Here is a 24,835-nt window from a genome sequence, read left to right as displayed (position 1 = left end):
GACAAGTGGATTAAGAGGAATAGACAATATTCTATTAGACAAGAGGAATAGGAAATATAATCTCTAGTTGGGCAACTACTCTCAGCAACTTCTCTTACAACATGGAAAGAGGAGCATGAATTTTGGTAACTAGCAAGCTACCACTACTACAGGAACCATCTAGCCCATTTTCTCATTTTGCTGATAAAAATCTCTAGACTCAGATTAATCAAGCTAATTATCTAAATTTACATAAGCAGTAAAAAGAATTCAGTCTACATAACTCCAGACATTGATTTATTTGCTCATTCATTCAACAACTGTTTATGAGTTTTAATTATTTATTCAACGATAATTTCTTGAGCACTTATGACATCTTTAGGTTCTGAGGCTATATTAGAATATAATTCATCCTATGTCCTTACCTTCTTGGTGTTTAAATTCCAGATAATATTTTAGATTTTGGTTAGTGATATAGAGAACAATATAGCACATTAAGCGTATAAGGAGTGCTGGAAGGGTTTCTGTTTTAAATAGAATGGTCATGAAAGGCCTCTGTGGTAAGTTGACATGTGAGCATTCATCATAAGGAAATAAGAGAAGCCATTTGATAAAAGGGGAGAATGTTGTACCAGGTTTAGGCTTGAGCAGATGCAATGACCATAAAACAAACATGTGTTTTATGTTTGTTGATATGTTTGAGGAACAAAAAGGATGCTAGTATGTCTGATGCAGATGAAATGAGAGGAGAGTACTAGGAGACTGTTGGTAGAATTAGAACAGGTCATAAATGATCTTTTGACCATATTAGGACTTAGGTTTTGTTTTGAGTGAGGTAGAAATTTAGCGAAATTTTGGGTAAAGACCTTCTCATGACATACCTTATGTTCTAAAACGACCACTCTGGTAGTTGTGTAGAGAGTAGAAATGGATGAAGAAACAGGGAAACCAGTTAAAAAGCTATTGCAAAAATTGAATCAGTGTATCCCTAAAAAGGAAACATTCCCAGTGAGCCAACTTTGCACAATACATTTAGTTGTTAATTTCGCATGCAAGGAAAGATAATCTAAGGGACTAGTTCATGGGCAGTGGCTAATTACTTGGTTAGTTGATGTGGGACTTGGAGAAATAGGAGCAGAAGATTTGTGTCAAGAAGGTCTGGGGAAGAAGCATTTGCATTTTAACTCACAGAATGCAGATTGTGAGGATATTTGTATCCTAGTATTTTGAATGTTCACCAAAAGGCAGTGGCTATGTCTCATCCACAGCTCCAAATTGGTAGCCCAGACTCCTGCACTGCTCTCAGTGTCCCTTCAGTGCTGGTTCAGTGTCTTCTTGTATTTTGCTGATCTCTGCTTGCCTCACCTCCTCCTTTGTTTGGTCTTTCAGCAATTCTGAAATCATTATAAAGAGTTGCTATGTTATATTCCCTGCATTGAATTACCTGGCACTTAATAAAAAACTCTGACTAAGCACTGGTTGATAGTATTGTTTATAATTTTATACTATGAAGTAACTGAGTATTAATGATTCTTGTATGACTGCAGCAATGATTAGTTTGCCTGTTTATTGTAGAAAGGAAGGTTAAGTTTTTCTGGTTATTTGTTTAGTTTATTGATTTTAGTTGTGCTGAAGGAATTTTATGTAAATTTTTATTTATACCTTCAAAATTATAATGTCAGGGGACATACAATCTTGTTTTTTTCTGAACCAAATGAGTATCTGGTTTTATATCTATATAGAAATGACATAAAATGCAAGCATGGCCCAGTGCGTTAATACCATACAATTTTCTGAGTAGGTCCCTTCAACTCTACAGTACTGTTTGGAAACCCAATCCCAAAAAACATTTCTTCTCTATCGCTTCCCAAATAGCATCTATCTTAAGTAGTGAAAAACGTGCCACAGAGGTACACTGCAATACATGAACTGAAATCCTGCAATAGCTATGGGGTTTCTTAAGAGGTCTATTGAGATATGGAGAAAAATGAGAATTCAACTTCTATGTTACAGTTCCTTAATATGTAAAATTGGAATTATAATACTTACCTGTCTCTCTTGGGTGCTGTAAAATTAATTAGAATGTTACAGTTCTTTGAGAATCATGAATGAAAGTCATTCTGCAGCAGCCAATTTGGATTGCCATTATTAATGTTAATGCTAACAATAAAATATAACATTTCTACACTTTTTCCATTTGGGGCGGCTATTAGTAATTTGTAATTTTTAAATACTGTGGAAGACAACATACTGAAGGGAATTAAATACAGTCCTAGAAAAACTTTATGAAATAGGCTATAAAATCCACATAGAAGCATGCCTAACACTGTTTAGTAGGAATTTGTTGAATGGATGGTTTTTAAATGGATACTGTTAAAACTTGCATATTTCATATTTAAATTCAAAATTTTACCACAAAGAAAGAAGACCAATCTGAATACTTATCCTTAGTCAAAAAGCAACAGAAAATACTGCACATAAACATATCACTAAGGATCTGATCAATACAATTAAATTGGAACAAATTGATGTATATTCATGCTCATATATGTTTATATGCAACTTATTTTTCCAAGTAAATGAATTACATTATAAATTTGCTTTATAGATAATGCCATCTAATAAGAAAAAGATTGAAATATATAGTTTCATATTTTTCTAGAAACCAAAACGATTTAGCAACATAAATATAGTATTATAATTATAGTTATTTTGATATTGTGGTAATATAAATAAGAGCCACAATAAATGCTACTCAAATTTCATCTTTATTTCTCTGTATTTATATGATAATTCATTCCTATGTCATTGTGGTGATATTTTTCTTGGATTTTAATGCATTTACATAGGCACTTCCTATATTAGTGTATTCTTTTCCTGCATTCATGTAGGTAATTAGTTTCATGCAATATTGCCAAATTGGCCTGTCTTCTTACTTTTTCCTTCCAAAACCTTCTATTCCCACAGGTTCTGAGAGAAATAAGAAATGCAGAACAGGTATCCTTACTGTGGAATTATATTAATAACCTAAATTAACAAAAATAACATTGTTTCAGTGACTCGCATTTATGAAATTGGCAAAGCTAACTCCTATTATTCTGTCAGATGCCTAAGCTTATGAGAGTCTGTCAAATATGACAGTCATGACAGGTGATTATATGTGAAGTCTCTCCATTTGGATTCTTCAAGACCAAAACGTACAACTAAGTAACAATGACATCAAACATCAGAAACAAAGAAAAAAATCCCTTTCATTACATTTAACTCTTAGATTTACTACTTGATGATGGTGATTTGGGCATTCATGCTTCCATACTACCTCAACTTTGTGGGCCTGATTTTCTTATTCTGAAATCCAGGTCTCACGTTCCAAGAAACACTCCCTCATTTCATCTAAGGGATGAATAAAAAAAAGAACATTACTTAAATTTCCCTCTCTTTTTTTAGACAAATGTTTCACTTATTCTCCCTTTTCACTGCATAGTGATCACTTCCACTCTTCAGGAGAGACTCCATTCAACCAGTAGATAGCTATTCCTTTGTAGCCTCCTAAAATGTATTATTGCCTTGTGGTTATTCTATTCAATGTTTATCAATAAATTATTTATTTATACAAATTTGTACATGTCTACACAGAATTATCTCTCAATTTATAAATATGATACATTTCAAAATTCCATTCATAAGTTGGTTACTTAAAATCCAAAATACTTTACCTCTAATAAACATTATCATATGTTGTGCTATGGAACCAAAATTTACTTGAAAAATTTTTTTGGCTCCATGGAGCCAAATAATCACAGTAATGTTTATTATGGAAAAATACATTTATGTTTCTAAGACTATGCTAACTTAGATATAAGAAGTTAATATGGATAACAAAATAAGTATATCTTTATAAATATATATTTTATACCTCCAGCAGATGTTCCCAAACATGATGCCACTCAAATCAACTTGTTTATTAACTGAAAATTTCTAATTTCAGGGAGAATCAGTTATTGTTTTTTTACTTTACTAATTATTTTATCAAAATCTCTACAGCCTATGGAGAATAAAGATCTAAGGTCAGGGAGAATTTTGTAGTTAGATAAGAGCTAGAAATTGTAGAAAGAAACTAAAAATCTAATGTGTTGAAAAGAGAGCTGAAAGTGAACTCCATGAAAAGTCCCCCAGACACTTCTCTTTCTTACATACTACTTTCCTTCATAAACCAAGATTGCCTTTTTATGTATTACATTTTTTACCTTGTTTTTTTCTTAGTGATTATAGGAATATTTGTTATAATTCCATACGTATCCATAGGTATTTTGAATTCATGTTGTGTTGGTTTTATGTGTTGTAAATATCTTCTCTTGGGTTGTTCCCAGACTTTCCACATTTTATAAGTGTCCTTGATGAACAAATATTCTACCTGGCTTTTGTGTGTGGATGTGTATTAAGGGATAGACAGATTTAAGTTTTCTAAGATCATTTATTTAAAGATCATTCTTTCCTCCTCTAATTTGCATTAGCTCCTCCTGAATTTATAATGTTAGGAAAATGTTCTGGTTGTTTCTAACCTTAAGTTCAGACAATTACAATAATTAAATTATTGGGTCTATACTGTATACTAATAGGGTTAGTGTATTTCCTTTTGGCCACAAGTACACATGTGCACCAAAGTTTATTCTTCAATTTAATGATATAAAGGTTTTTTTCTCCTCCATTAATGAAGATTTTAAATTGATATACCTAACTAGGTTTTATCAATTCATACCTGAGATAGAGAAAATGCAGAAATGGGAGTCTTGAGACCTGAAATTGTAATTCTGTTTCTGTTTTAATTTACTTAGTATTCTTGAAAAAATCAGGAAACCTCCTTAGGTGTCAAATTGTTAACTATAACAACATCAAAACAAACGTACCCCCTTCTCCCACACATTATATTGAATATTTATCGAAGGAAAGTTCTGCAGTCATAAATTCCATTTTAGTTATTGTACTTATATCTCTACAGTCTGGGTGTTGGTTTCCAAGTTCGTAAGTTGTCAGATGACCTTCTACTCTATTTCCACCAAATCTGTGTGGCAACTAATAATCATATAGGAACATCTTGCATAGAAGAGAAGCAAAGGATTCCAGAATTATTCTTTAGAACTTCAAAAGGATATTCTCTTTATCAGTAGAGTCAACAAATAAGAGAGGGAAAATTGTAAAAACATATTGTCAATTCCCATTGACTTAATTATCAAACTTGAAAATAGCTTTTATTTTGCTTCTTTTTCATGCTTTAATAGATGGGAATCACAGTAAACAAACTAGTTCACAGTTTCTAATCAACAAAGATGCACAGTCCACATATTCAGTCTCTGTTTCTTGAGTTTAAGGGTCATCTAGAAACAATATAAAAAAGCTAGAATTATTAACAGAATTTCAGAAACAAAAGAAGGGATAAAACAACTGGTCTAGCAACAACAGATTTTTTTAATCAAAGCATTTTTCCAGAGTTATAGTGGACTAATAATTCATGAGGTTGAAATTGCCATGTTCTCTTTATTTTATATAATTTATGAATTCCCAGAGTTAGCCAGGATATCGCTGTTAAACTGAACCTTGGAAATTTTAAATAACCAAAAGCAATAGAAGTTTTATCACATAGGAAAATCAATTTGATCAATTGCTATAAATATATACAAAATTGATGAAGACATAAAAAAACTGCATTTGCAATTTAAAGCTAACGGGCAGGTGTATAGTGTCACATGTCTGCAGAATTCTATTTATAAATGCACATTTTAATACCAACTCATTGGTCCTATTCATTAAGGGGAAAAGTGCTGATTAGATACAATTTTCATTTTTTCAGTGCACCCCAAGAGTTCTCTCCTTTGAAAAAATAAATCTTTCTAATTAGAAACACTCATTTTTAATGAATTCATAAATTTTTATGAATTCTTAAATATTGTTTCTCTAAAAATGTTGCTTGTACAGAATATATATGCATATATATTTACATAATATAGAATATTATAACTATATATGAGGAGGCCATGAAATCATTTTATGTAAAGGAAAAATCAAAAGTGAAAATGAATATCATATTCATTTCATGATCTGATACTGTGGAATCATTCCCAATTATTATTTTAAACATTATGGCATCCTTCAAAAGCTTAAAATTAAAATTTAAGATTTAAAAAGCCATAAACTCTATCACTGCATTAAAAAATAAGAATGCTTCAGTTTAAGCATTTTCTACACTTTTTTGTGGGAGGGGCAGATTTATTTTTGTTTTTGCCAATGTTTCTTTTCCAAAATAGATTGCTATTTTGAGTTCTCATTCATCCTAAGCAAGATGTCATAAAAACATGTATTTAATTCTATAATTGGAACTTTTAAATAAGAATGTGATAAGATCTGATTTCTGACTTAGAAACATACATTTAATTCAAATCAATGGAAGAACAGGTTACTCATGGACCAACCATAGGAGTCAAGGAAATCAGTTAGGCCATCATTATGGGCTGAAAAAGGGATGATGAGCTGTATACACGAGAGATGGTTGTAGGAATAAAAGTAGAATACAGGTCCCAAAGATATTTGGGAAATGGTATTAGCAGGATGTACTGCCTGATTGAATGTGAGAGATGAGATAAATGGATAAGTCGAAGATTGTAATGAGGTTTCTTAGCTTGGGTGACTCACTGAATAGTGATTTCATTAACTGAAAGGTAAAATAAAGAGAAAAGAGCAGTTCTGGAAAAGAAGATAACTTTGACCTGGAAACTAAAGTCTTTCACAGGCTCTCCATATAATATATATCTAGTACACCATGAGAATATGGGTCTATATCATGTGATGGGATGGCTGTAAGTGCAGATTTGGACATCATTAGAATAAATGATCATCTTTATTGTGAGATTATGTGAATCCACTGAAATCATGTAAAATGAAAAGAATGGAGAAATGATAGCTAAGCTCAACAAAACACAAATATGTAAGAGATGGTAGTAAATGGGAAATCAGCACAGAAGACAAAAAAAAAAGTAGTGGCAAAGAGAAAAGAGAAAAATTAAGGGACTGGATCTTGTATCGTTGACTTCCAGGAGGGAAGGAGTGATCTGTACTATTAATTGCCACTGAAATCTGGAAAACAAATAAAAAGAGATGATTACTGAATTATAGTGCAGTTTTCAAAAAAGCATTTGGAGCAGACATGAAAATTGCAATGATTAGGACAGTAAATGGGTGGATGAAGAGCTCATGATACTGTGGAATCATTCCCAATTATTATTTTGCATATCAGTTCTATTTAATACTATCATGGGACTACTTCAACTTGAGTTAGCTCAAAGTTGACACTATTGCTAATACTATTTTTTCCATAACTATGTTTCTCCAAATTAATTGATCCTTAACACAAATAAGTCTTCATATAAGGCTGAAATTTCAACCCTCTTATATTAGTCAGGGTTATCTAGGGAAACAGAAATGATAGGAGGCAACTGTAATTATTATGAGATATTATAAGAGTTTTCTCATACAGATATGATGATAGGCAAGTCCAGATTCTATACAGCAGGCCATAAATGGGTACTCCCATGAAGATTTTCCGTGAATTCCTCAGGAGACATTGGCTGGCTAAGGTAGAGATAGAAAAGCTCTCTTCTGACTGCTGAAATAATTACTTCTCCCTTTAAAGGCTTCCGTTGATTGGATGAGTCTTCTCTTTGTTGAAAGCAATCTCCTCAGGTGATTATAGATGAAATAAGTCATAAATGCACTCAACATACTGATGATTTATATCCACAAAGTACCCTCAGAGTAACAATCAGGTCAGTGCTTGCTTGAACAAACAACTGCACACCATAAACTGGCCAAGTTGAAGCATGAACTTAACTATCACACTCCACCTCTTGTCAACTTGGCAGCCATATACATCTCCTCGTCTCCTTAACCATATTTAATCTAGACAAAAACAATAACACTGATAGTTTCACATAACAATACACAGCTATCCTGCATGCAATCTGAAATGCACTAACTCTCCCAGGAGAAATAGGATGCAAGTCCTTAAGTAACATTCACTCTTACACTTGATAGTTTATAACATGAATACTATGATGTGAAACTAATATAACTTATATCAGATGATAAGGGGATAAGATATGGAAGAAAACAAAGGTATTTGCATTTTATTTATACACAAACATACGCATACTAAAACAAGGAAGAAATATTTATAAACCATTACAATCTGCACTTCTGTAACTATTCATGTGGTCATAGCTTATATTTATAACTACTTTCACCCAATACTCATTCCATATACCCTTTACCTTCAGCAAGCACCTCAGCTGGCTGCGGTTCTTTACCCAGTGAGATGAGCCAAATTTCATTCCTGACATTTCTGTTACGGGCTGTTGGTCTTCCTTCCTGGATTGGGTTGTTGCAGTTTTCCTTTAGCATTAATCACAAGGCATGGTAGTATGAAAAGATGCCCTAGGACATCTCTTATATTCCAGGCAAACTCTTCTTTACCACTAATATTTTTTTTGTAGACCCACTTTCCTTTGATAGTCAGGATCGATCACCCTAGCCAGAATACTAATTCCCTCCTTTGCTTGTTGATTCAGAGACATGAGAAGCCTCAAATGGCCAGGTGGCTGCCTTAACTTCCAGTTCAATGGAATTACTGTTCTATCTCCTGGTGGAATCATTCCTTTTTTTAGAACCAAGACCTATAGACCAGTCAAGCTTAAGGTTGGAGGTACAGGAAGAAATTTTTTCCTACTGGATAATTAGGGGTAATAGTGAATGGTGACTTTCCCATTTTCAGCCCTTGAATTCTGGACAAGTGAATCCTGGCTATAGGAAAACAGCACCATAGAGTGGAGGCTGATATACAGTATATACATTTCCTCCTGGAGAAGAGGAATACCAGCCCTGCAAGGTATTGCCACCTAGATAGCACCATCAATTGAGTCTTCAAAAGATCATTCCACCACTTAACCAATGCAGCTGCTTCAAGATAATGAGGATCATGGTATGGCCACCTATACTTCATTTGCCGTGAGGCGGATTCTTTGCCAGAAGCAACACATATTTACCATGACAGTAAATAAGGCATTGTGCAAGTCCATTGATGGTAGTTTTAGCAGAAGCATTGCATGGAGGGAAGGCAAATTCATATCTGGAGTATGTGTCTATTCCAGTTAAAACAAAGCACTGCCCCTTCCACAATGGAAGTAGCCAAATATAATCACCCTTCCATCAGATAGTGGCTGATCAATGTTGGGAATGGTGCCCTATCAGGGACTGAGTCTTGGTCTTTGCTGGTGGAAGATTGGGCACTCGGCAAAGACCATAGTCAGGTCAGCCTTAGTGAGTGGAAGTGCTCGTTGCTGAGCTCATGCATTACCTCCATCCCTACCATGATGGCTACTTTGTTCATGAGCCCACAGGCAATGGCAGAAGTGACTAGGAAAAGAGATCAACTGGTATTCATGGGATGGGTCATCTTATCCACTTAATTATTCAAATCTTCCATGCATGAAGTCATGCCCAGTTGAGCACACATGTGAGGCACATATATCTTCATGTATTTTGTCCACTCAGAAAAGTTTATTTACATTCATTTTCCCCAGACATCTTTGTCACCAATTTTCCATTCATGTTCCTTCTAAGTCCCTGACAATCCAGCCAAATCACTTGTGATAGACCATGAATCAGTATACAAATGCACCTTGTGTCATTTCTACTTCCAGAAAAAAATTCATAACCAGTTGAACTGCTTGAAGTTCTATTCACTGGGAGGATTTCCCTTAACCACTGTCTTCCAAAGATGCTCCAGAAAGGGTCTGTAGTGTTGCACTTTATAAAAAGCAGAATCATCTATAAACCAGGCCCAAGTTTTCTCTTCCTCAGTCAGCTGATTGTAAGGAACTCCTCAAGAGACTATAGCTGTGGCCTTTACAAAAGGGAAGGCAATGTGGCAGGAGTGGGGGTCATAGCATCTGGGTCACTTTCTCATTTAACTTACTTGTGCCTTCAGAACTTGCTCTGTCACATATACCACTTCCATTTGATGATGGAGTGCTGCTGTGCATGCCACATTTTATGACTTGTGTCACAAAACATCCAGCTTATGATACATCACTCAGGTTTCATGATAACTATCTGGCTGCAAGCCCCTGCATTTTTGTTGGATTTATCCCCCATTCTCTGACATGCAGATGTCTTACCAGTAAGTTGAGTAGTTATTACTCCTTTCTCACTAGATCCAATAAACAAAATATCATCAATATAATGGACCAGTGTGATGTCTTGTGGGAGGGAGAGGCCATGAAGGTCACTGCTGACAAGATTATGACATAGGACTGGAGAGTTCATAAACTTCTGAGGTAGGACAGTGAAGATTTATGGCTGGCCTTTCCAGCAATCAGAAGCAAACTGATTCTGGTGGTCTTCACTAACAGATATCAAGTAAAAAGCACTTGCCAGATTAATAGCTCCATACCAGGTACCAGGGAATTTGTTGATTTGCTCAAACAACAATACTACTGCTAGACAAAAGATGCAATTGATACGATTATGATAATCCACTGTCATCATCCACAATCTGTTCGCTTTCTACTCAGGCCAAATAGGAAAGTTGAATTGTAATGTGGTGTGAATAACTATCTCTGCAACCTTCAAATTCTTAATGGTGACACTAATCTCTGCAGTCCCTTCAGGAATCTGGCATTCCATCTAATTTACTGTTTTGCTAAGGAACCAATGCTGGTGTTCTGCCTGTTGCTGAGCACATCTATTCCAATTATGCATTTCAAGACTTAGGAAATAACCATAGAATGGGCCCAAGGACCAACTGGACCCACTGTGAGACAGACCTGAGATAAAATTTCTTTGATCACCTGACCTCCATAAGCCCCTTCTTTGACTGGTGTGCCAGAGTGACATTATGGTTCTCCTGGAATTAAGGTCACTTCAGAGCCAGTGTCTAATAATCTCTGGACTATCTGATCATCTCCTTTTCCCCAGTGCACAATTACCCTGGTAAAAAGCCATAGATCTCTTAGGAGAAGGTTAGGTGGAAGATTAACAGTGCAAACTTTTGTCAGTGTAACAGGATTATTCCCAAGATGACCCAGACTTCCCTTCATTCATGGGTTGCTAGGTCTGTAAACTATCTCAGATCTGAGAATTGATTAAGAGGCAGTGACTGTCTGTTTTTGTAATTCAAGTTAGACATTGGTCACTTGACCTAGAATTCTTCTGCCTTTTCAGATCATGTAAGAATTTACTAGATAGTCCAACTATTTTGCTTCTAGCGACCCCATGACCTACTAGCCAATGTCATAGGTCTCTATTAATCACACTATTTTGACTGCTACTTTGAATCTGCTGACCAGTATGGTAGCCATGCCCACTTCATCTTTCTGATTGAGTGTTGCCACATGGCTTCTGTAAATCCAGGATCTGACCATACCCATGAGGCTTAAGGATCTCAGTTCAGTGATAGCAGTTCCCACAATAATATCTGAGTTACAATATAGAGCAACCATGGAGTTCAGGGATGATGGAGTTTCACAAATTTATTCTTCACTGTCTTGCTGAAAGTTGTGTTCTCTGTAAATTCCTGGGATGGGTGAACAGGTCTTACATGATAAATCCACTATAACATATCAATCTCTCTAAGCTTTTTATCCTCTCATCTGCATTATATCAGGGCAGTTCTGGCATTTTGACCTCAGGGGATGTCAGCCACCTTTTTGTCCATGTTTCAGTCAACCTCCCAAGCAAACTGTTAAGAGTCCTCTCCATCTTCTCAAGCTGCAACAGTGAATCCAGATTCTCTGTTTAGTGGTCCCATATCAATAAATTCAGCATGATCCAACTTTTTTTTTTCCTTTGACCATTATGCCACACCCGTAATATTCATTTCCACACATATTCCCCTGAATTCTGTGCACATAAATAGGAAAACTCATACAATTCTTTTGGAGTTAATGTACTATCTCATGGGTCATACTTTGTACCTCACCTTTGGAGCCTGTTGGGACTTCAGTCTGTGTAGAGGTCTGGAAGAAAAGAGGGGTAGAGAGGGTGGGTCACAAGAAGTAGAAGTATCTTGCAAGTCAACTAACTCAGGGCATTCCATTGCATTTTTATTTTGTAAAACAGAATTAATTTCTTCAAATAGAAATATGAGGGCTTTTTTTTTCTCAGAAGGGGTGATTACAGGTTTATTAGGCACAGCAGAATTAATCTCTTAAGGTGGATTTTAGAGGGCGGATTCCTCAGGGCAGACTTGTCTGGAGATTTGTTCCTCAAGGCAAACTGAAGATTCGGTGGCTTCCTCCAAGCAGACTTTCACAGGTTTATCTGGAAAATATTCAGAAAAATCTAGTCAATTTCCCTACCACCATAATTATCAACCCGTATGTCTCCATTCTAATTTTCAGGATTCCATTCCTTTCTGATCAATGCCTTTACTTTAACAGCAGACATTCTTTAATGTTGTAAATTTAGTTTACATTGTAATTCAGACACTTGTACAATGAGACTCTGGGCCTGCTTTTCAGAGATCTCAAGTCTGCAGCTATACAACATAAAATTTTCTTTCATGGCAATAATTGAAATTTTCACATCCTTAATGCACTGCTTAAGTTATGAATTTGAAAACGTGAGCTCACCTCTTTCTTTTATAACTGTATCTAGCATATTTAGGAATAACCAGTCAACATAATTATACCTTTTCACTCCATAATACTCTGTTAAGGTATTAAAAACACTCTCATCCAGACTCTTGTCTCTTATAAGCATTTGAGTAGCCATATCTCATGGTGAGAACTTGTGTATATTTATTGCTAACTCACTCTATAGATTGTCAGTCCCACATTGATTATTGGAAATAGAGCCATTAGTGACTTTGGATCTATTATTATTAGAGAACCAATTCCAAAAACCCCAAAACTAATTCAGAAATCTCATCTTTAAGATTCTGTTTCTCAAGAACCACTCCTGATACTAAAGCTTTATTTATCAGTGTTCTCTAGGGAAATAGAACTGACAGGAGATATCTGTACATATTATGCAATTTTTATAACTGTCTCATGTGACTGTGGGGATGGACAATTCCAAATTCCATAAGGCAGGTCATATGCTGGTAACCCTGATGAAGATTTTTGATGAATTCTCCAAGAAAAGCTGACTGGTTGAAGTAGAGATGGAAATTCTTCTGACTGCTGAAATCATCACTTTTCCTCTTAAAGCCCTTAATTGATTGGGTGAAATTTCTCACTTTGTTGAAGGCAGTCTTCTCAATTGATTATAGATGTAATCAGCCATATATGCAATCAATATACTAATGATTTATATCCACAAATTACCCTCATAGTATTAGCCATGTCAGGGATTGCTTGACCAAACAACTGTGCACCATAAACTGGCCAAGAGGACGCATGAAGAACTTAACCATCATACCTCTCTCTCACTCTTTCTGGGCATTTTAAAATTTCCAATCCCTGGAAGTCCTTCTTCTCTGGATGGTTTGATTTGTATATAACATTTTAATAGTTTATGGTAAATGTTAATGCACTGGCTTGAAGCTATTATGTACCCCCAGAAAAGCCATGTTTTAATCCTGATCCTATTTTGTGGGGGCAGCCATTTGTTTTAATCCTGATTCAATATTGCACAGTAGAAACTTTGATTAGATTATCTCCATAGAGATGTGGCATGCCCGATTGAGGGTGTGACCTTTTGATGAGATGGAGATGTGACTCTGCCCATTCAAGGTAGGTCTTCATTAGTTTGCTAGAGTCCTTGCATTTTGGAGAAACCTCAGAGCAGAGCCAACAGAGAGCAAGATGTAGATGCTTGGAAAACAGTTGTTTGAGAGAACAGAGACATGGATGTTTGAAGAGGCTTGGAGCCCAGCAGAAATTGCCATGTGTCTTCCCATGAGATGTTAAGTAAGCTAGAACCTTGAGAGAACAAAAGGAAGCCAAGAGATGAAAGCCAGCTCTGGAGAAGCAAAGTGAGGAACCCCCACAGGAACAGTGGTTATGACAGCCATATGTCTTTCCATCTGACAGAGGTGTTCCAGATCCATTGGCTTTTCTTGAATTAAGGTATAATTCCCTGGATGCCTTAGTTTGGACATTTTCATAGGCTTAGAGCTGTAACTTGTAACTTATTAAATTCCCCTTTTAAAAGCTGTTCCATTTCTGGTATATGTCATTCCCACAGCTTAACAAACTAATACAGATATGTATCCCTTTAAAGAAATAGTTTCATTTACCTATGGTTTGAAAGTATTACCTGAGACAAAACTTAAAAGTGCAAAGGAAGACTTGATATATGGTATGAATGGAATTGTGTCTCCCAAAGGGATACATTCATATCCTAAACCCCAGTACCAAGTACGGACCCTATTTAAAAGTAGGGTCTTTGAAGATGTGATTAGTTAAGATGAGTCCAAACTGACCTAATCCCATGTACCTGACATTCTTATAAGAAGAGGGAAATTCAATCACAGACATGCAAATATAAGGCAAGAAGACCAGTTGATAATATAGGCAGAGACTGATATATTGGAACTGTAAGCCAAGGACCTCCAGGAAAATTATCAGAATCTAGAAAGAGACAAGGAAGGATTCACCCCTACATGTTTCAGTGGGAGCATTGCTCTGCTGCCACCTTTATTTTGAAGTTCTAGTTTCCTGAAAAGAGGGATAATAAATTTCTGTTATTATAAGTCACCAGTTTATGGTACTTATTATGGTAGCTCCAGGAAATTAAGACAATGTAGAACACTAACATTTCAGAAAAGGTAATGTTTCAGAGCGTTAGATCCCTTTTGTGGTAGTTTGGAGCTGTTATGTATACCAGAAAAGGTCATGTTCTTTTAATTCATTCTTGTGGGTACAGACTAATTGTGGGTGGGACCTTTTGATTAGATTGCTTCAATTGAGATGTGACTCATCCAATTTGAGGTGGGTCTTAATCCTTTGCTGGAAACTTTTATGAGAAGATAAAAGACAGGAAAAGCTGAGAGAGTTGAGGAAAATGCCTACACAGATGCTGAGAGAGAAAGCCGCTGGAATCAGAAGCTGAAAACAATGGAACCCAGGAATGAAGGACCTGTACACAATGGCCATGTGACTTCCCATGTGACAAAGGAACCCCAGATGCCAGAAGACTTTCCTCAAAGAAGGTATCTTCCTCTTGATGCTTTGATTTAGACATTTCAGGCCTTAGAACTGTAAATGTGTAAACTATTAAATCCCCACTGTAAAAGTCAACCCATTTCTGCTATACTGCATTGCAGAAACTTTAGCCAACCAAAACACTCTCCCTTGTCACAAATGATAATGAATAGAATTTAAGGCAATATGGTATGATCATTAGAAAAATCTGACTTATACTCCTTCAAGATCACAGGAACTGTTTAAGAACTTGACCTTAGATGCCAGGATAATAAAATATCTTACCATAAGTTTAAGCATGGGCCTCATCCTAGAAAACATTTAACACTTGAAATTCCATAGAAAGTTTACTTTAAATCAATGTATTTCTTATAAAATAAACTTCAATCAATTTTCAAATTCCTATCTCTTATATGCATCATCTTCCCGCACATGTTCATTCTAATTTAGAAATAGCTGTGCGTATCATTCAGGTTTCCTTCTGGAAACAAATGGCACATACAAAGTGGAATAAGTTGAGAAAGGATTAATAAAAGAAGTATACACATAGTGATGTGAGGGGATAATGAAACCACAGGATATGGTGAAAATAGTGAAACATGTCATATGTTGGGGCAAGAAAAGGACCACATACCACTCCTAGGTCTTTGGAGTGGGAGAAGAATAATTACCAGGAAACTGGAGACAGAGGACTATGAGGTAGACTAACTTGTAAGACCTGAGACATTTCTATTGAAGGTCAGAAACAGCCTTCAGCATAGCCAAAGGCAAGGAGCAGAGAGAATGAATGCCTGATTCCATTTCCTGCCTACCTCCCTTCCCCCTGCCACTGTTACCCACTGATGAAACCCAAAAGACAAGGGAACTGGTCAGTATGAGTTTGCCTCTAGGGTCATATACCTGGATGGACAGGTGTGAAGAATAGAACCTGGATGAGGCCAAAGAAGGTATTTAATGGATGAAAAGGTCTTCAGCATTAGTCACCAGAGAAATGAAAATTTAAAACAAATTGAAAAATCTACCATACATCCATTAGAATAACTAAAAAAACCAATAAACAAAATAATACCAAAAAACTAGTATTGCTAGGTAAGGATATAGAATAATCAAAATTGTGTTATATTTATGTTGGGAGCTTAAATTGGTATGACTTTGCATATTCTATCAAAACTGAGTACAGCCTATGACCCTATGATTACATTTCTGGATATATAGATGTGTTCTTTTGCACACACAAAAATACAGGAATAGTAGTAATAGCCCCATAAATATGATAATCAAAAGTATAAATAGTTCAAAAAAAGTATAAATAGTTCAAATTTCTACCAATAGTAGAATATATGAATATATTGTGGTATATTCACATAGTGGATTACTATACAGCAATGAAAATGCCTATTTAACTGTATAGATAAAACTCACAAATAGTATTGAATTAAAGAAGCCAAACCCCAAAGAAAACATATTTTTCCAGTTAAATATGGCCTGTATAATGAGGAAAATTGACCACGAGTGGTAGAAGTGAGAATTATGTTTACTTTGGTAGTCATAATTACTGAAAAGAGTCATAAAGAAGACTTATGAAGTTCTGGAAACATTCCAAACTTGATTTGAGTGGCAGCTATGTAGGTATATTCACTTTGCGAATATTCATCAAGTTGAGCACATACAATTCATTTACTTTGGGATATGTATGCTGCACTTGAATTTTTAAAAGAAGAGTTTCTTAAAAGAAATAAATAATGTATTTTAATTTGCCAGGCTACTATAACAAATGCCACACAATGCCACATTTTGTTGTATCATGTTTTGAAGCCTGATGTCCCAAACCAATGTGTCAGCAAAGTCATATTTATTCCTTACAGTTTGTAATATTCTGGTGCTGGTTTGTTATAATCCTTGGGGTTATTTGGCTTGCATCTCTGCCTCCTGTCTCATGTCTAAATCCTTGGTTTCCTTCTGTGTGGTTTGTTGTGATTGTCTATATCTGAATTTCTTCTGCTTATAAAGAACTTTGGTAATATGGATTAAGCCTCACCCTGATTCAGTTGAGCTACAGTTTAAATAGGATCCTATGAAGTCCTTGCGCCACTTTGAAGCTATTATGCACCTCAGAAAAGCCATGGCCTTCAATACTCATTCAAAATTGCTGAGTGTAACCTTTCTGATTGTTTCCATGGAGATGTGACCCGCCCGATTGTGAGTGGTATCTTTGATTAGATGGTTTTCATGGAGATGTGTCTCCACCCATTCAAAGTGGGGTTGCTTACTGGAGCCCTTTAAGAGGGAACCATTTTGAAAAAGGTTTAGAGCCAACAGAGCCCACACAGAGACCACTGGAGATGAAGAAAGAAAACTACCCCTGGGAAGCCACTGAAGAAGCCTGGAGAGAAAGCTAGCCGTTATCACCATGTTCCCTTCCAGCTGAGAGAGAAATCCCGAACATCATCGGCCTTTTTGAGCCAAGGTATCTCTCACTGGATGCCTTAATTTGGGCATTTTTATAGTCTTGTCTTAATTTGAACATTTTCATGGCCTTAGAACTGTGAGCTTGCAACTTAGTAAATTCTCCTTTTAAAAAAACATTACACATTTGGTATGTTGCATTCTGGCAGCTTTTGCAAACCACTAGAACAGTCCTCTTCATAAATGAGTCCACACCGCAAATGAAGATCTTCAAAAAATCTTATGTACAAATGGGTCCAGACCCATAGGAAAAGAAATTAAGTTTAGGACTGTGCCTTTTGCTGGAGTACATAATTCAGTTTACCACAGAAGGAAGTTGTATCTACAGGGTCAAATGCAGTCCATACAGATTGCAGCAATATATTTTCTGAAACTTCTTACTTTATTCCAGCACTATATAACAATGGAACACATCAATATGGTTTCTACATCCACTAACTGATACTATTTATTATCTGCTTCTGACTTGGGCATAGGATATCATCATGTGGTAAATAAAATATAGTTGCTTCATATTCTGGAAATCAGAAAACTTGCCTTTAGTTGTAGCTTTTACACAAACCACCTGTACTGATCTCTTCAGGTCTGATTTTTCCCACCTGTAAATACTGAACCAAGTGATATTCTATGTCTTTGTAGATGCACTTAAGATGCATTCATATCAAACTGTAATCCAGGAGTTGCAGTTCTAAAAAAGCAAGCCTGCAAGATGAATAGTAAAACAAAAGCCAAAACAAATAAAACATAGACTAAAATGTAGTCCTTACTCAACAAATTTTTTAAATGAAATGTCAGAAGAATCTGGACACACGAGTCTGTATGATAGAGTGGAGTGTATGTCGGCATACTATATTTTTTTAGTTTGATGGTCTAATTTTATCTCATCGGGCAAGACTGGTCTCATATCTAAAGGAAAGTAATCAATAATTAAACAGAGAAGTACTTGCTTGCCTGGCAGATCCCATATTTTAAAATACAAATAAGATTTTCCTTCAAAAGGAAATGTATTTTCATGACAGGTATGGAAATAAATTCTGTTTTTTTTTTTTTTTAAACACTGCATCTGACAATAATTAGGACTCTATTAAGCCCACTGTTTATTTTTAAGTTCAAATTGACTTAACAGCCATTAACATCTTAGCCTTTGCATTGGCCTGTACTGAGATTCTTCTGGGTACTTAACAGTGGTTCACAGCAGGTAGCCAAGCCTAGTAAGAATGGCATGTTAATATTAGAAGATACTCCATGTAGTCTGAGAAATTGAGATGTGAAAGGATGTTTAAAAAATAATCTTTATTTTAAATGTATGATTTTTGTCATTTTGGATCCATAGACAAGTTGATTTTCATTAATTTTATGTTCTTTTAGGATGCTGCATTTTTCTTATGTGGTGGTTGAATCACCTTCATCCACATTGCAAGTGAGGCTAGTCAAACTGGAGGCAAAATAGAATATAGAGGCCAAAGACCTGGGCAGTGGTATCTGATCGACTTAATTTAAAATTTAATTAAGCAATAAAATGACTTTAAGATAAAAGATCTTCACTTATCAATTTATCTCCACAGTACTCTAAAACACAAAGGGCCAAGAAAATGAGATTAAGAGAAATTAAAAAGTTTTCAGTATTGCAAAAAAATACTACAAGGGAGTATACATTTCTTATGTTTACTATCTGGTAATAGTCACTTCTCAGTTGGGATATGTTTAATAAAACTTGGCTAATATATTTAGATGGGGCTGTTGAGGTAAACCCATAATTTTACCCTGTGTCTGTACCCAAGTATTGAACCAGGTGAAATAAGACAAAGTAGTTGGTATATGACGCTTAATAGAGTTCCTATTAAAGGATTATATGTGGGTATCCTCTTCATAACATGGAGAGAATTAGGCAGTACTGGAACCAAAAAGACTTCAACTCAGACAAACCAACCTCTTGGAGAAGCAAGGTAGAATTCAGACTTCTAGCCTGAAACAGAGTGAGAAAGGGAGAATTATGCAGATAGATGACCTTCCACATGAAAGAAAAGTTGGAGTGGGTAGTAAATTGTCTTATAATATTTTTTAAAGGCTAAATGTTGAGCAATTGAAGAGTATAAAGAAGCATTTCACAAAAACAAAGCTGTGAAGTGTGAGCCATAATACAAAAAAAAAAAAAAAATCACAAGGGGCCCTATTTCTCCAAATAAAGAAGAAATTAATCAGCACTTGAATGCAGAATGTAAGCTAATCTAAACTGGCATGAAGCAGAGGCTCACCACTTAGCAATAGTATCTTCATGTTTTCATCTGTCTCTCAGTGAGAAAGGAGTTGAAATACAGTGGAATATTTATTGTTTATTTGATGTAATCTTTATAAATTAATCAACATATACATAGTTTTATTTTTGATGTGCAGATTTCTATACAAGCAATTATTTTGTTGTTGCTGTGGTTCAAATATTTTTTCAGATTACAGCATCCCTCCAAAGTGTCCTTACATATAAGTATTTGTCCTAAATAGGACTCGGGTGATTACTTCTGTCATTATTTAGTGCTAGAGTTTGTAAAAACCATGTACATAGTATTCTTAAGGAATAAAGTCTTTAAATGCACATTCTTGGAAAAACTATGGAATACGCCACACACAATAATTTGATTGCTTCAGTTGTCTTCACTAACACAAACCAGCAACACCCTCCCCCTCATTTTTTTAAGAACAGTAAATGAAATTTTAGTGTCTCAGTAGTTTGTTAATACATTCTTTTTTGAATTTTTCTAACTCTACAAATCAAAGAAGTTACATTTGCATAGAATGGGAGAAGATTAAAATTTTCAAAAGTATTGACTTTCATCTCTTATGAAAATAGAATATTGGTGTGTTGCTATAAATACTACCAGCAGTTTGCAGAAAGAGTGTATTTAAAATGAAGAGGTGAGAAGTTAAAATTGTGCTATTTATCCATTGCATTTACTATATATTGAAAGGGATTTGGAGTCAAAAGGAACAAAATGAAAGCAAGAAAAGGTCAAAGAAAGTAACCAAGATAGAATGCAGAATAGGTAAATGCTCTCCTAGGGGAAAACACAACAGGAAAGGCATCAAGATAATGGCATATATCAGAGTCTACTGTATGGAATTTAATGCCAGATTTGGTTTTTAAAACTGTGTGTTAAGTAATTTGAATAAAGAATTTTCCAAGTGAATATGTATATTTAGTTAAGTGTCTCTACATTTCCACTTTACATAAATCTTTGTTTCATTGATTGCCGAGCCTAATGACGGCAGTGTCTAAATAGTATTTGCTTGGCATGATGCTCACAAGAGAATGAGGTTATGAACTCCCATGCCTACATCACAGGAAAACGTTTTCTTTAAAGCTGGCTTAAGAATGGCAGAGTGAGGAAAGTAAATCCAACAGCAGGAACGTTTTATTACATTTGGGACTTAGCTTAGGATAGCAAAAAGAGTAGGTAAAGAAAAACCTTTTAGAGCTATAGAATTCATAATTTTCTACTTGCCCTATATAAAGTAAATGCAACTCTTAAACAAAGATCTATTATGTGATGTTATATTTATGTTGTGTTTCCCGAACTCATGTCTATTACTCTTCCCTGATATATTTGTATCATACAAGGTAAATACGAATGCTGTAATTACCATCACCAAATAGCTTATTTATTAATTCATGGAAAGCTGTTCAAAATCACTGTTTCTCTCAGTGTTTCTCTGCTTCTAGGTACTCAGTGTTGCTTCTAATCTCTTCATGCAATTCTATTCACATTAATTTGATGTATTAATAAAAGTGCTTTTTTTTACTATTTAGTAAACATAGTCTGCTAAATTTACTTATGGTAAGTAAACCATTCTAGGATATTGCATGCTTTTCTCAGCAGTTTAATAATGACAAATCTTATAAATCCTTCTGAAGTGAGGACTCCAACTAAATTTGATTAAGATAAAGATTAATAAACTTACATGTATGGATGTAAGTATTTTCAAAATTGTCTTATTTTCATAACTTCATGTCATCTACCCTAACAACACTATGATGTTGATGAACAATCAAACACAATTATGCCCATTTTAAGGTATAAAAACTGAATACCTAGGGTTGTGTGATGGTGGCTCAGTGGCAGAATTCTTGCCTGCCATGCTAGAGATCCGGGTTGGGTTCAATTCCCGGGTCTTCTTACCCATTCGAAAAGAGAAAAAAAGAAAAACTGAATACCTAGAAAACTTAAGTGAAAAGGTTGGCCAGACACTTTGGTGAAGCTGTAGAGAAACTGACATTAAAATAACTTTTTTCATGTGGCATGAACGAGAATGCATCCAGCAAACCTCCAATTACAGAGAGGATAATTACTATAGCCAAGGATCCTTTCTGCTACTCTTTGGTCTCCTGTGGTTGCACCCCCATCCTGGCCATTGAATGATACTTGTGAGAGTGCTAAAGCAGACCCATTCTTGGGAGATAAGGGATTACCTTGTTGGTAGACTTTGCCTCAAGGCTTTCTTAAAGACTTTTGCCTATACTTCCTTAGGCCGTGTGGTAATTTAGAGTATTTCATACAATGTCTCTCCTTTCTCTCTCTGTCTCTCCCCCAGCCTTTACTGGGAAAGACTTGAATAGCTGTCTGAAGACTTTCTCAGCTTTATCTGGTGCTCTCTCTACTCCCTTTCACACAGGCATTGTCCCAAATGGAATCCTTTCATGTTTATTCCTATCTTGGCATTTACTTCTTAGAGTACTTGCACTCACACACTGTGGGAATACAGAAAAGCACAATCACTGTGAATTTCAAAATTACTAATGTATTTATTCTTTGGGCCAGCAATTCTACCTGTGGGAATTTATCTTCCAGATAAATCTGCACCAATCCAAAATGATCTATGTATGAGGTTATATATCACTGGAGTTTCCATAATAATATAATACTGGAAACAACACAAAGGGACTGAGTCAATAAGATATTGCATAGTCACACAAAATGGAATGCTATGTATCTGTAAAAAAGATTGAGGAGGTTCTCAGTGTATCAATATGGAAAGATCTCCAGGGCATATTTTTCAGAGCAGGAAGTAAGGGGAAGAATAATGAATATGGTATATATTACATTTGCTTGATTAAGGGGAGATAATAAAATACATTTTCATATCTGCTTATATTTGTATATTGAAATGTAGGAAGGCTAGGCAATAAATTAGAAAAGTGTTAGAAAGTAGAAGGGCAGAAATTCAGCAGAAAAGGAAATGGGTGCAAGAAAAAATTCTCAGTGTATATGTATTACCAAAATTTGAACCTTATAAATGTATTACTTAATAAAAAAATAATGTAATTCAATAAAATTTGAATGAGTCTTCTTGGAAACATGTAAGCACTTAAGAAGAGCTAAATGAGAGAAATAAGAAGTAATTAATATTACTTTTAAAAAGCCTTTTATCTTTACTTCTGTCTGCTAACTTCTTGACAAAGATACATTTGTTAATGTAATAAATATTTATTAAGTACCTACTCCTTATTAGACACTATGCCAGGCCCAGGGATAGGTAAAATCCCTATCAACTTGGAGATTATAATCTATTTTTTTAAAAAGAGGGAAAAATCATAATAGACAAACTAGTTGAATCCACTGAAAGGAAAATACAGGGGAAAATGAAGCATACAAGTGGAATTTTACCTCAGTTTGGGAGTCAGTCAGAAAAGGAATCAGTTAATATAGCAGTAATAATTTAAAGTATTGCTTATATTGGCATTAGCTATTTAAAAATTCTAAGCATGGGCAATACATTAAAATGTGTTAGTAAAGATTATATGCAAAGAAGGAGAATGTCTTTGAAAACAACTTTAATCGGATTCAAGCTAGGCATTATCCAAAATTTTTATTTCTTAGGCTGTAATCTAAAGAGGTTGGCACTTCCTTTTTTATGATGTAATAAAAAATGCATTTGCACAGCTTGCATATATTATCTTTCTATTAAATGTATGAATTCTCATAGCTATTACATTGAAATGAAATTGATATTTTGTATAAGTTAAATGTATATTTTTCTAGTTGAGGTATGTAATATTTTATATAAAGCATTTCATGTATTGAATTTGCATAGAATTTTCAATTAGGATATTTTTAAAATTCTATTTCAGCCACTTGAAAAATGGTCTTTGTAAAGTTGATTATTAGTATTTAAAGCATAGTTATTTTTTAAATGTATTAAGTATAAATAATCACAATAAATAAACTATATAAAAACTACCCAGTTAAGAAAAAAACAGCAGTCCCATTGCTTTTGTCATTTTCCATGTAAACCTACGTTTCCATTCCTTGTTCCTTCCATTCCAAGGGTAACCTGCACCCATATTTTGGATTTATTATACACAAGCTTTAGAAAAATGGTATCATTTATTTTGAGTCTTTAAAAATTTTTCTTTTTATTTCCTGTGCTTCTAAAATTTATTTCAATAAAATTAAATCATATGTTTTTGAGACTTACTTTTTTAGCCCAACTTTAGGTTCTTGAGATTCCTCTAAGTTATTAGAGCTAGTTGTTGTCCCTTCATTTATATTGCTATATTGTATTACATTCTATGAATATAGCACAATTTATTTATTCATTCTAGTACTGATACACATTTCATTTTTTTCTGTCTTTTGCTATTAGAAAAAGTTCTCTTACAAAAATATTTGTGCCTTTTGATGTACCTATATATGGGGTTCTTCTAGATAAATATAGAGGGATTAGAATTTAGGGGCCATTGTACATGTCATCAACTCTTTTATATGACAAGAAATAATTTTCTAAAGTGTTTGCTGCAATCTGCATTCCTACCAGCAATACATGAATGTTCTGTCACTGTGCATTACTACTACTATTAGATAGTTTGAGATATTCTAAGGTATAGATTTTAATAATTTAATACAATATATATAATTTTATAAAATATTATAAAAATATAAAAATATGTTAATATTTTAATGTATAGATTGATGTACAGATTTAATGTATAGATTGATGAAATTAGACAATTTCATTTGTTTGTTTCAGTTTAATTTTGAAACATTGACTAAATAATTTAATAACTACTTGTTTTTGTTGTTTTTGGTTCAGTCTTGCCTTAGAAGGACAGGCCAAAGTTCCACCAGTCTCCTACCTTGTAGGTTTTACAAGCTTCTTTTCCCTTTGGAACACAACTTTTGAAAAATGGGTGCAATATTTTT

The 24,835-nt window shown here is 34.7% G+C and overlaps 2 long non-coding RNA genes across 3 annotated transcripts in view; one reads left to right on the top strand and one right to left on the bottom strand.

The window, feature by feature from the left end:
* Positions 1–24,835, top strand: part of LOC143647952 (uncharacterized) — a 182,212-nt gene that overhangs the window by 63,285 nt on the left and 94,092 nt on the right. Inside the window, exon 5 of one of the 2 annotated variants that reach the window (XR_013158274.1) lies at positions 2,947–3,007. The exons of the other annotated variant lie outside the window; for it this stretch is intronic. This is a non-coding gene — a long non-coding RNA (uncharacterized LOC143647952). Of the gene's footprint in view, positions 1–2,946; positions 3,008–24,835 lie in introns of those variants that run through there. 2 annotated transcript variants of the gene reach the window in all.
* On the bottom strand, positions 477–19,609 carry LOC143647953 (uncharacterized). The gene is made up of 3 exons (XR_013158275.1): positions 19,573–19,609; positions 3,299–3,372; positions 477–1,373 (listed from the first exon to the last, which is right to left on the bottom strand). It is a non-coding gene; the product is annotated as an uncharacterized LOC143647953 (long non-coding RNA).

The sequence above is a fragment of the Tamandua tetradactyla genome, chromosome 10 (genome assembly GCF_023851605.1).
Source record: "Tamandua tetradactyla isolate mTamTet1 chromosome 10, mTamTet1.pri, whole genome shotgun sequence".
Lineage (NCBI taxonomy): Eukaryota > Metazoa > Chordata > Mammalia > Pilosa > Myrmecophagidae > Tamandua > Tamandua tetradactyla.
Note: the sequence above shows the minus strand (reverse complement) of the source record. Positions and strands in the feature narration are given on the sequence as shown.